Here is a 10,178-nt window from a genome sequence, read left to right as displayed (position 1 = left end):
CTCAATCTTTTGACCTCGTGATCTGCCCACTTCAGCCTCCCAAAGTGCTGGGATTACAGGTGTGAGCCACCGCACCAGGCCCTGGCTAACTTTTTTGTATTTTGTAGAGACGAGGCCTCACCATGTTGGCCAGGCTTGTCTCAAACTCCCATATCTGTCTGCTTCGGCCTCCCAAAGTGTTGGATTATAGGCATGAGCCGCTGCACCTGGCCTATATTACACTTTGATAAAAAGTTTCAGTAAATCTCTTTTGTGATAACGTACCACTTTATCACACAAAGGGAAAAAAAGTGTGACTATGATGAACCCAACTAAAATTATCAGGCTGGTTTGAGATTTGAGTCAGGGAGGAAGAAGTTAACCATCAGCTAGGTGTTTTTCTCATGTAGGATCTAAGCAGCATTTTTTCTGGCTCTGTGGGCAGCTAAAGGTTAGCCATGCTATTAAGAGGCCTCTAACCATCCACAGACAGACAGCAGATGGAATCAGACTAATCATCTCAGAACCTCAAGGTGCCCATCAGTAAGATACCTGGAAGTACCTGGAAGCACCTGGAAGCTGAGGCCTTTGCCAAGCATGGGGCCTGGCACAATGTAGGTGTTCAAATAGATGAATACCCCTTCCTTCCTCATACTTGGATTTTAGGTGTGGCAGTTGCAGAAATGCCATGGCCTGCTGTAAGAAGGGTCTGGAGGGCCTCATTTAAAGCTCACAAGGATCACAGAGCTGGCACAGCTGGGCTGAGAACAGAAGGGGAAATGAAACCTCTTGCATGGCTCACATATGCTCAAGCAACTACAAAGAAGCCACCTGTGGTCAGTTGAAGAGTGGATGGGGGAGAAAAGGAGCTTCAGAGAAGTGGGGGTGGTGGTGAGGAAGAGGGGTTTTAGGTGGTAGAAATGGGGGAGTCAAAGAAAACAGCTGTTAATAATAATAGGCAATATACCATAGGGTGAGGTTAGGGGTGGGGAAGGCAGGTTTTTGGGTGGTGGAGATGGGAACGGTTAAAAAAAATAGGCAACACACCATCTATCATGCAGAGGAAGAAACCCTGGACTTAGATTTATGTGATGTTGGCAAAACATGTAACCCAGCAGCCCTCTCATCTGCAAAAATGGGACAACAATAGTTCCTTCCTCTTGGGGTTGTTGAGAGGTTGAAATCAGCTGATGCATGAAAAATGTACAAATCTTGCTGTTGCTGTTAATAACAATAGTATTGATAATATGGTAGGAAGAAGCTTCTGCTTCTGAAAGGAGACCAGCTGGACTGACTTGGGAACCAAAAACAACCAGAAATCTAGAGGGGAGGGGAGAAGGAGAGGAGAGACCATACAGAGGAAGGGTTCTTGATCTAGGTGCACCTGAACTTCTATGCAAAATGCTGTGTTTAAGTGCATAGGTATTAATATTTATTAAAGGAAGAGATAGCGTAGCCCACATCAGCTTCTGAAAGGAATCCATCACACACACACACACACACACACACACACACACACACACATACACTTTTAAAAATTACCAGTCTAGAGAAACAAAGAGCCAAGAAAATAAAGCAGATGAGACAAGAGGCCCACAGTCATCCATGGTTGGAATGAGCCATCTCCACAGACCTAAGACTTGAGATCAGGGGTGGTGGAGAGTATAAAGAGAAGAGGCAAAAGAGAGAGTTTGTGGCCGGGCGCGGTGGCTCATGCCTGTAATCCCAGCACTTTGGGAGGCCGAGGTGGGTGGATCACGAGGTCAAGAGATCAAGACCATGGTGAAACGCCGTCTCTACTAAAAAATACAAAACTTAGCTGGGCGTGGTGGCACGTGCCTGTAATTCCAGCTACTCAGGAGGCTGAGGCAGGAGAATTGCTTGAACCTGGGAGGCGGAGGTTACAGTGAGCTGAGATCGCGCCACTGCACTCCAGCCTGGTGAAACAGCGAGACTCTGTCTCAAAAAAAAAGAGAGAGTTTGTTGGAATGAAGACTTAAAGAACCAAGCCAGCTCACAGTGGGAATGGAATGGGGGTTAGCTCAGCTATCACATGGCCCAGAGCAGGCTCACAGAGGCTGTTGGCTGAAGCCTGGCTGAGTGGATGGGTGGGCAGGGAGCCCAACCCAGCAGCTGAGGATTGGGGACACTAGGGAGGCAGACTGCAGATCAGGAGGGAAGGAATAAGAGACCTTGACTCTAGGGGACTGGGAGGGATTGAGTGGAGAAATTATTTCCGTTTGCCTGGTGTGATGAGAAAGAACTGTCAGCCAGTGTATACTTCTCACCATCTAAAATACTTCTGACTCTGTGGGTGAGGATTTGCAAGAAGGCACTCTGCCAGGGGGAGGGACTTAACTGTTGGCTCTGTGGCTGTCTCAGGAACACTCCAGGACAGAGGGGGGTGGGGTGGGCAGAGACTTCTTTTTGGAAGTTGTGAGTTTGGGCTGGGTGCGATGGCTCATGCCTATAATCCTAGCACTTTGGGAGGCCGAGGCGGGTGGATCACGAGGTCAAGAGATCAAGACCATCCTGGCTAACGTGGTGAATCCCCATCTCTACTAAAAATACAAAAATCAGCAGGTCATGGTGGCACGTGCCTGTAGTCCCAGCTACTGGGGAAGCTGAGGCAGGAGAATCACTTGAACCTGGGAGGCAGAGGTTGCAGTGAGCCAAGATCTCACCACCCCACCACTCCAGTCTAGGTGACAGCGAGACTTTGTCTCCAAAAAAAAAAAAAAAAAAAAAGTTGTAAGTTTGTACCCTGACTTGCCCATTTCATTCATGTATTCATGATGCAACAAATACTTCTTAAGCACCTACCGTGTGCCCACCTTTCTGTCAGGTGTTGGAGATAAAACAATAAATAAGAGCTAGGATAGTCCCTGAACTTAAAAATCTTACATCTAGTTGAGGAAATGGACAATGACAGTGCAGTATGATAGTGCTGAGACTAGGGTCATGCACAGGTTTCTGTGGGAGCAGAAGTAAAGGGCACTCATTGTTCCCCAAGCCCATCTTTTTTATAATTTATTTTTAATTTATTATCATTATTATTATTTGAGACAGCGTTTCGCTCTTTAGCCTAGACTGGAGTACAGTGGCATGATCTGGGTTCACTGCAACCTCCGCCTCCCGGGTTTAAGCTATTCTCCTGCCTCAGCCTCCGGAGTAGCTGGGATTACAGATGCACACCACCATGCCCAGCTAATTTTTGCATTTTTAGTAGAGACAGGGTTTTGCCATGTTGGTCTGGTCTGGTCTCAAACTCTTTACCTCAGGTGACCCACCCACCTCAGCCTCCTAATCCTAGCACTCCTAGGATTACAGGCGTGAGCCACGACACCCGGCCCCAAGCCTCAGTCTTCTTTTCTGCAAAATGGGAATCATGGCCGGGCCTGCTGGCTCAGGCCTGTAATCCCAGCACTTTGGGAGGCTGAGGCAGATGGATCACGTGAGGTCAGGAGTTCCAGAACAGCCTGGTCAACATGATGAAACCCCATCTCTACTAAAAATACAAAAAAATTAGCCGGGCATGGTGGCTCATGCCTGTAATCTCAGCTACGTGGGAGGCTGGAGTGGGAGAATCACTTGAACCCGGGAGGCGGAGGTTGCAGTGAGCTGAGATTGCACCATTATGCTCCAGCCTGGGCAACAAGAGCAAAACTCCGTTTCAAAAAATAAAAAAATTTAAAAAAAATGGGAATCATGTTATTTGCTATAAGGAATTTTCTGCCACATTCCAGGCCCCTGCTTGATACATATTAGGAGCTTGTTGCAGCCCATAATTAATTCATTTATTCAACAAATGTTAATTGAGTACCTTATGTGTGGGAGGCACTTCTGTGGATGGTGGTAGAAATGTGGCACTAAATAAACTGAGAAAGCTGGGCGTGGTGGCTCATGCCTATAATCCTAGCAGTTTGGGAAACAGAAGCAGAAGGATAACTTTAGCTCAGGAGTTCGAGACCAGCCTGGGCAACATAGCAAGACACTGTCTCTACATAATATTAAAAAATTAGCTGAGCATAGTGGTATACACCTGTAGCCCCAGCTGTTCAGCAGACTGAAGTGGGAAGATAGTTTGAGCCTGGGAGGTAAAGGCTGCAGTGAGTCGTGATTGTACTGCTCTACTCTAGCCTGGGTGACAGAGCAAGACCCTGTCTCAAAAATAATAAATAAATAAATAAATAAACTGATAAGAATTGCTGCCTTCATCAAGATTACATCCTACAGGGGGAAAGCAATAAGTAGAATATTCCGTAGGCCAAATAGTGACAAATAAAGCAGGGATGGAAAGAGGGAAGAACTGAGGGGAGAGGGTTGTCATTTTAAACAGAGTTGTCAGGGCCTGTCTTAGTGAGAGATTTTAACAAGGATCTGAAAGAGGAGAGGCACTAGGCCATGGAGATATCTAGGGGAAGGACGTTCAAGGTAGAAAGAGCCACAGATGCAAAGTGCTAATGCTGGAGAACAGGTGGTGTGTGATAGGCTTGTACAAAGCCCAGGGTGGCTGGAAACAGGTGACCACAGTGGACAGCACCAGCAGATGAGGTCAAGGGAGGCTTTGGGGGGGAGCAGGTATGGCAGGGTTTGGGGCCATTGTAAGTGTTTGACTTCACCCTGAATGAGATGAAAGCCATTGGAGAGTTTTGCATAGAAGAGTGACAGGATCTTACTTTTTTTTAGATGGAGTCTCACTCTATTGCCCAGGCTGGAGTGCAATAATGCAATCTTGGCTCACTACAACCTCTACCTCCTGAGTTCAAGCAATCCTCCTGCCTCAACCTACCCAGTAGCTGGGATCACAGGCATGTGCCACCATGCCTGGCTAATTTTGTATTTTTAGTAGAGATGGGTTTTCACCATGTTGGTCAGACTGGTCTCAAACTCCTGACCTCAGGTGATTCACCCACCTCGGGCTCCCAAAGTGCTGGGATTACACATGTGAGCCACGGCACCTGGCCTTCTTTTTCTTTTTTTTTTTTTTTGAGATGGAGTCTTACTCTGTGGCCCAGGCTAGAGTGCAGTGGCACAATCTTGGCTCACTGCAGCCTCGGCCTCCTGGGTTCACGCAATTCAGCCTGCCTCAGCCTCCCAAGTAGCTGGGACTACAGGCCCCCGACACCACAACTGGCTAATATTTGTGTGTATTTAGTAAAGATGGGGCTTCGCCATGTTGACCAGGCGGGTCTTGAACTACGGGCCTCAGGCGATCTGCCCACCTAGGCCTCCCAAAGTGCTGGGATTACAGGCGTGAGCGACCGCACCTGGACTTTTTCTTTCTTTTCTTTTTTTTTTTTTCTTTTTTAACAGACAAGGTCTCCTCTGTCGAGCAGTCTGGAATGCAGTGGTATGATCATAGCTCACTGCAGACTCAAACTACTGGGCTTGGGATCCTTCTGCCTCAGCCTCATGAATAGCTGGGACTAGAGGCATGTGCTGCCATGCCCAGCTAAATTTTAAAATATGTTTCTTGAAATGCTTTCTCACTGTTGCCCAGGCTTGAACTCCTGGCTTCAAGTCATCCTCCCATCTTGGCCTCTGAATGCACTGAGATTACAGGCATGAGCCACCAAACCTGGCCAGGATCTCAAGTCTTAAAAAGGACGACTCTGTTTTAAAGGATCACTTGTTCTGACTATAAACCATGGGATGACAAACATAGAGCAGGGGACACCAGTTAGGAGACTCCTGCATTAAACCAGGTGGAGATAATGGAGATTTGGGCTACACTGAAAGCAAAGGGCATGGTGAGAAATGGTCAACATAGGAATATTTGAATGTGACGTCAACAGGATTTGTTGACAAATTGGATAAGGGGGAATAGGTAGGCAAAAAAGAGTCAAGGAAGCCAGGCGTGGTGGCTCATGTCTGTAATCCCAGCACTTTGGGAGGCTGAGGCAGGTGGATCACCTGAGGTCAGGAGTTCAAGACCAGACTGACCAGTATGGTGAAACCCCATCTTTACTAAAAATACAAAAATTAGCCAGGCATGGTCATGTGCAACTATAGTCCCAGCTACTAAGGAGGCTGAGACAGGAGAATTGCTTGAACCCGGGAGGGGGAGGTTGCAGGGAGCCAAGATGGTGCCACTGCACCCCAACCTGGGTGACAGAGTGAGATTTCATCTCAAAAAAAAAAAGAGTTAAGGATGACCTGAGCAAGACCAAAGGAGAAACAGGCTTGTGAGAAAAGATAGAGGGTTGATTTGGGACACATTAAGTTTAAGAAGCCTGTTGGAAGTCCAAATAGGAATATTGGGTACGCAGCTGGATACATTATTCTGAGACCTGGGGGCAAGCCTCTTATTATAAATATGAACTTAGAACTTCTCAGTATATAGTTGGTATTTAAAGCCTAAGGAGTTAATAAGATAGTGAACGAAGAGGACAAAGAAAAGAGGTCTGAGGATTGAGCCCAGGAGCTCTCCAACATCCAGCAATGGTGGCCTCACTTGCTTTTAATTTGGGGGTTTCTAGGCTAGATTTGAACATTCTTTAAGGACTTGTGCAAATATTTTCCCTAAGTTCTGTCACCCCCTTTGAACCCAAATACTGTGAAGGGAAAAGTTCACAGAAGAAAAAAAAATTAGTTTTAAATAGATTGTTTAAATTATTCGGTTATTTTTTCCAAAAATAGGAGGAAAGCTTAGTTCTGGGTCAGTGGGAGAATTTAGAGTTTTTATCATTACCTTTCTCCTATCAAACTCTTAAGGCTGGGCTCCCAAGGAAGAATCTTTTTGGCTTCCAAGCCGACGGCTCTCTCACGAGGTCCCAGAATTCTGTACTGTAATTGTCTATTTTCTGTACCTCCAGGTGGAAGCCATGTTGAGTTCATCACAGAACTACTAGCCGGGCCTGGCTCCAAGCAGGCATCAGGGAATGTGAGTGGAACTTGACTGCATTGCAGAATCTGATGAGGAACTTCCATCTTCCTGGGCTCTGAGTGTCTCTCTCTAGTTTCACCACCAGAGCTGGTGTCTGTTCTGTTAGGCCCCTTTCTGGGCACCCACAGCTGATCCTGGAAAGGTAGAGACAGACCCTGTAGGCCTGGACTCTGCCTTTGGGAGAATATCCTCAGGGGCCTGCATGAGCCATCCTGAAAAACTAGTTCTGTGAGTCAATCCTCAAGTGAGTTCCTGTGGGAAAGGCCCAGAATCTTGGAGGTGGGGTTGGAAGCAGCTTGTCACCTCTTAGAAGCAAAGAGGGATGTCTCCTCCGAAGGAATCTTACTCTTTATCTGACAGAGTTTCCAGCATGTCAGCTGCGCCAGTACTTTGTCAAGCATGCTGGGATGAGCCAAAAGGCCCTGAACTGGACCCTCCTATTAGACATGAGTGTGCCACGTCTATCCTAAACAAAGAAACAAAACCCTCTCTGAACGTCAGCCTACTCTAGTTGTAGCATTATGTTCTTCCTACTGTTTGTAGCTAAATCTCTTGAATGACTTGTTTAAACTTGCTATCTCCACTTCCTCATCTTCTATTTCCTTCGTAACTCAGGCCCATTCCTAAAATAAGGCTGTCCTTCCAGGCCCTCCCAAATGATGTCATCTAGTCTAATTAGCTTTAGGTACCACCTTGATACTAACAACCTGCAGTCTGTCTCCTGAGCTCCAGACCCATGTATTCAGCTGCCTGCTAGACATCTTGACTCAGCTAGCCACCAGACACTTCACACTCAACATGGGCAGAGTGAACTCATCATCTTTCTTTAAAATAGATCTCAAGTATTCCCTGTCTTTGTGAATGCACTGCCATTCTCATCCTTGACTCCCCGCCTCTCCCTTTCCCTGTTATATATAATCAATCACTAATACATCAATCCTATGTCATGAATATCCCCCAAACACATGCACTTCTCTCCATCCTCACAGCTTTTTTGCTGATCAGGGCCATCATCATCATTTTTGCCTTGATGATGACAATAACCTCTTAACTGTGTTTTAACAAGCTCTGTGTGGTATTTTGTTTTGTTTTGGAGATACAGTCTCACTCTCTCAGGCTACAGTGCAGTGGCATGATTACGGCTCACTGTAGCCTCAAATTCCTGGGCTCAAGCTATCCCCCCACTTCAGTCTCCTGTGTAGCTGGGACTACAGGTACATACCACCTGACTAATTCGAAAAACATTTTTTGAGGGGAGAGATGAGTCTCATTATCTTGCCCACACTGGTCTTGAACTCCTGGGCTCAAGCAATCCTTCCACTTTGGTCTCCCAAAGCATTGAGATTACAGGTGTGAGCCACCATGCTTAGCCAAGCCCATCTTTACTTTAAATCCATTTTCTATACTGTAGGTAATGTTTTCTAGTTAGTTTTTCTTTCTTTCTTTTTTTTTTTTTCTCTTGCCCAGGCTGGAGTGCAGTGGTGCCATCTCGGCTCACTGCAACCTCCACCTCCTGGGTTCAAGCGGTTCTTCTTCTGAGCAGCTGGGATTACAGGCATGTGCCAACATGCCTGGTTAATTTTTTGTGTTTTTAGTAGAGATGGGGTTTCACCATGTTAGCCAGGATGGTCTCTATCTCCTGATCTCGTGATCCGCCCGCCTCAGCCTCCCAAAGTGCTGGGATTACAGGCATGAGCCACTGCCCGGCCTCTTTTTTTTGGAGACAGAGTCTTGCCGAGTGCAATGGCGCAATCTCAGCACTGCAACCCCCGCCTCCCAGGTTTAAGCAATTCCTGTGCCTCAGCCTCCCCAGTAGCTGGGATTATAGGTGTGTGCCACCACGCCCAGTTAATTAGTGTGTGTGTGTGTGTGTGTGTGTGTGTGTGTGTGTGTGTGTGTGTGTGTGTTTTAGTGGAGACGGGATTTCGCCACATTGCCCAGGCCGGTCTCCAACTCCTGAGCTCAGGCAATCTGCCTGCCTTGGCCTCCCAAACTGCTAGGATTCCAGGCATGAGCCACCACGCCCAGCCTGTAGGTAATATTTTTAAAAATGCATATTGATTGTGTTCCTTCATTGCTCATAGCAACTCACAGTGACTCCCCAGTGCTCTGAAGATAAACTGGAAATTCCTTAGAGACCCTGCACGAATTGGGCCTTGCTTATCCCTCCAGCCTCATCTCTCACTACTCCTCTTCACCCTCTATGCCTTAGCCGTACTGAATTACCAGCAGTTCCCCATGTAAACCCTGCTCTTTCCAGTTCCCAAATGTTTGCCCATCTATGTTCTTGGCCTCTAGTGCTTGTCTCCTTCACTTGCCTTCTTTATTCTCTCCAGCCTTTACCTGGCTGACTTCTGTTTCCATTTTGAGACCTAAGTTTAAATGCCATTTCCACTGGAAATCTGTGCCTGACTCTTTAATTCTGGATGGCAGTTCTTCTAAAGGGCTCCTACTGCAAACACACCGTACTTTATCCTTGAGGCACTCATCACAGTAAGTGACAATTACTTGTTCCCTCCTCTGTCTCACCCACCAGACCTGAGCTCCTTGAGAGCAGGGACCTTGTCTTTTTAGTTCACAGCTGAATTCCTAATACTAGCATAGTACCTGGCTCATAGTTGGGTGCGTGTGTGTGTGTGTGTGTGTGTGTGTGTGTGTGTGTGTGTGAGATGCAGGGAAGCCAAAGAAAGGGCAGGATGCAATGAGAACCTGGGGAAGGAGGGAAAATTACAAAAGAAGATCTTGGGCAGATTCCATAGAGGTAGTAACCACCAATGGGATGTGGACGACAGGATCAAGGGTTAACTCAAGAGGTTTCAAGCTTTTGAGCCTGAGTGACTGGGAAGAATAGAGATATTTGCTGAGCGGGGACCATAGAAGAACAAGGGCAGTTTCAGGAGAAAAGCTGAACCCAGGACCAAAGGACTGTGGGGGCATCAAGTGGACACATGCAATAGACATATGGGTAAATATTTCTGTGGCTGTAAGAAGTAGTCAAGGCTAGAGACGTTAATTTAAGAGGCTACCTGGCCGGGCGTGGTGGCTCACGCCTATAATCCCAGCACTTTGGGAAGCCATGGTGGGTGGATCACTTGAGGTAAGGAGTTCGAGACCACCTGGCCAACATAAAATCCTGTCTCTATTAAAAATACAAAAATTAGCCAGGCATGGTGGTGGATGCCTATAATCCCAGCTACTCGGGAGGCTGAGGCAGAATTGCTTGAACCCAGGAGGTGAGGTTACAGTGAGCAGAGATAATGCCACGGAACTCCAGCCTGGGCAACAGAGTAAGACTTCATCTTAAAAAAAA

The sequence above is a fragment of the Cebus imitator genome, unplaced genomic scaffold (genome assembly GCF_001604975.1).
Source record: "Cebus imitator isolate Cc_AM_T3 unplaced genomic scaffold, Cebus_imitator-1.0 Scaffold18, whole genome shotgun sequence".
Classification (NCBI taxonomy): domain Eukaryota; kingdom Metazoa; phylum Chordata; class Mammalia; order Primates; family Cebidae; genus Cebus; species Cebus imitator.
The sequence above is the reverse complement of the archived record's forward strand: the minus strand, read 5'-3'. Positions refer to the sequence as shown.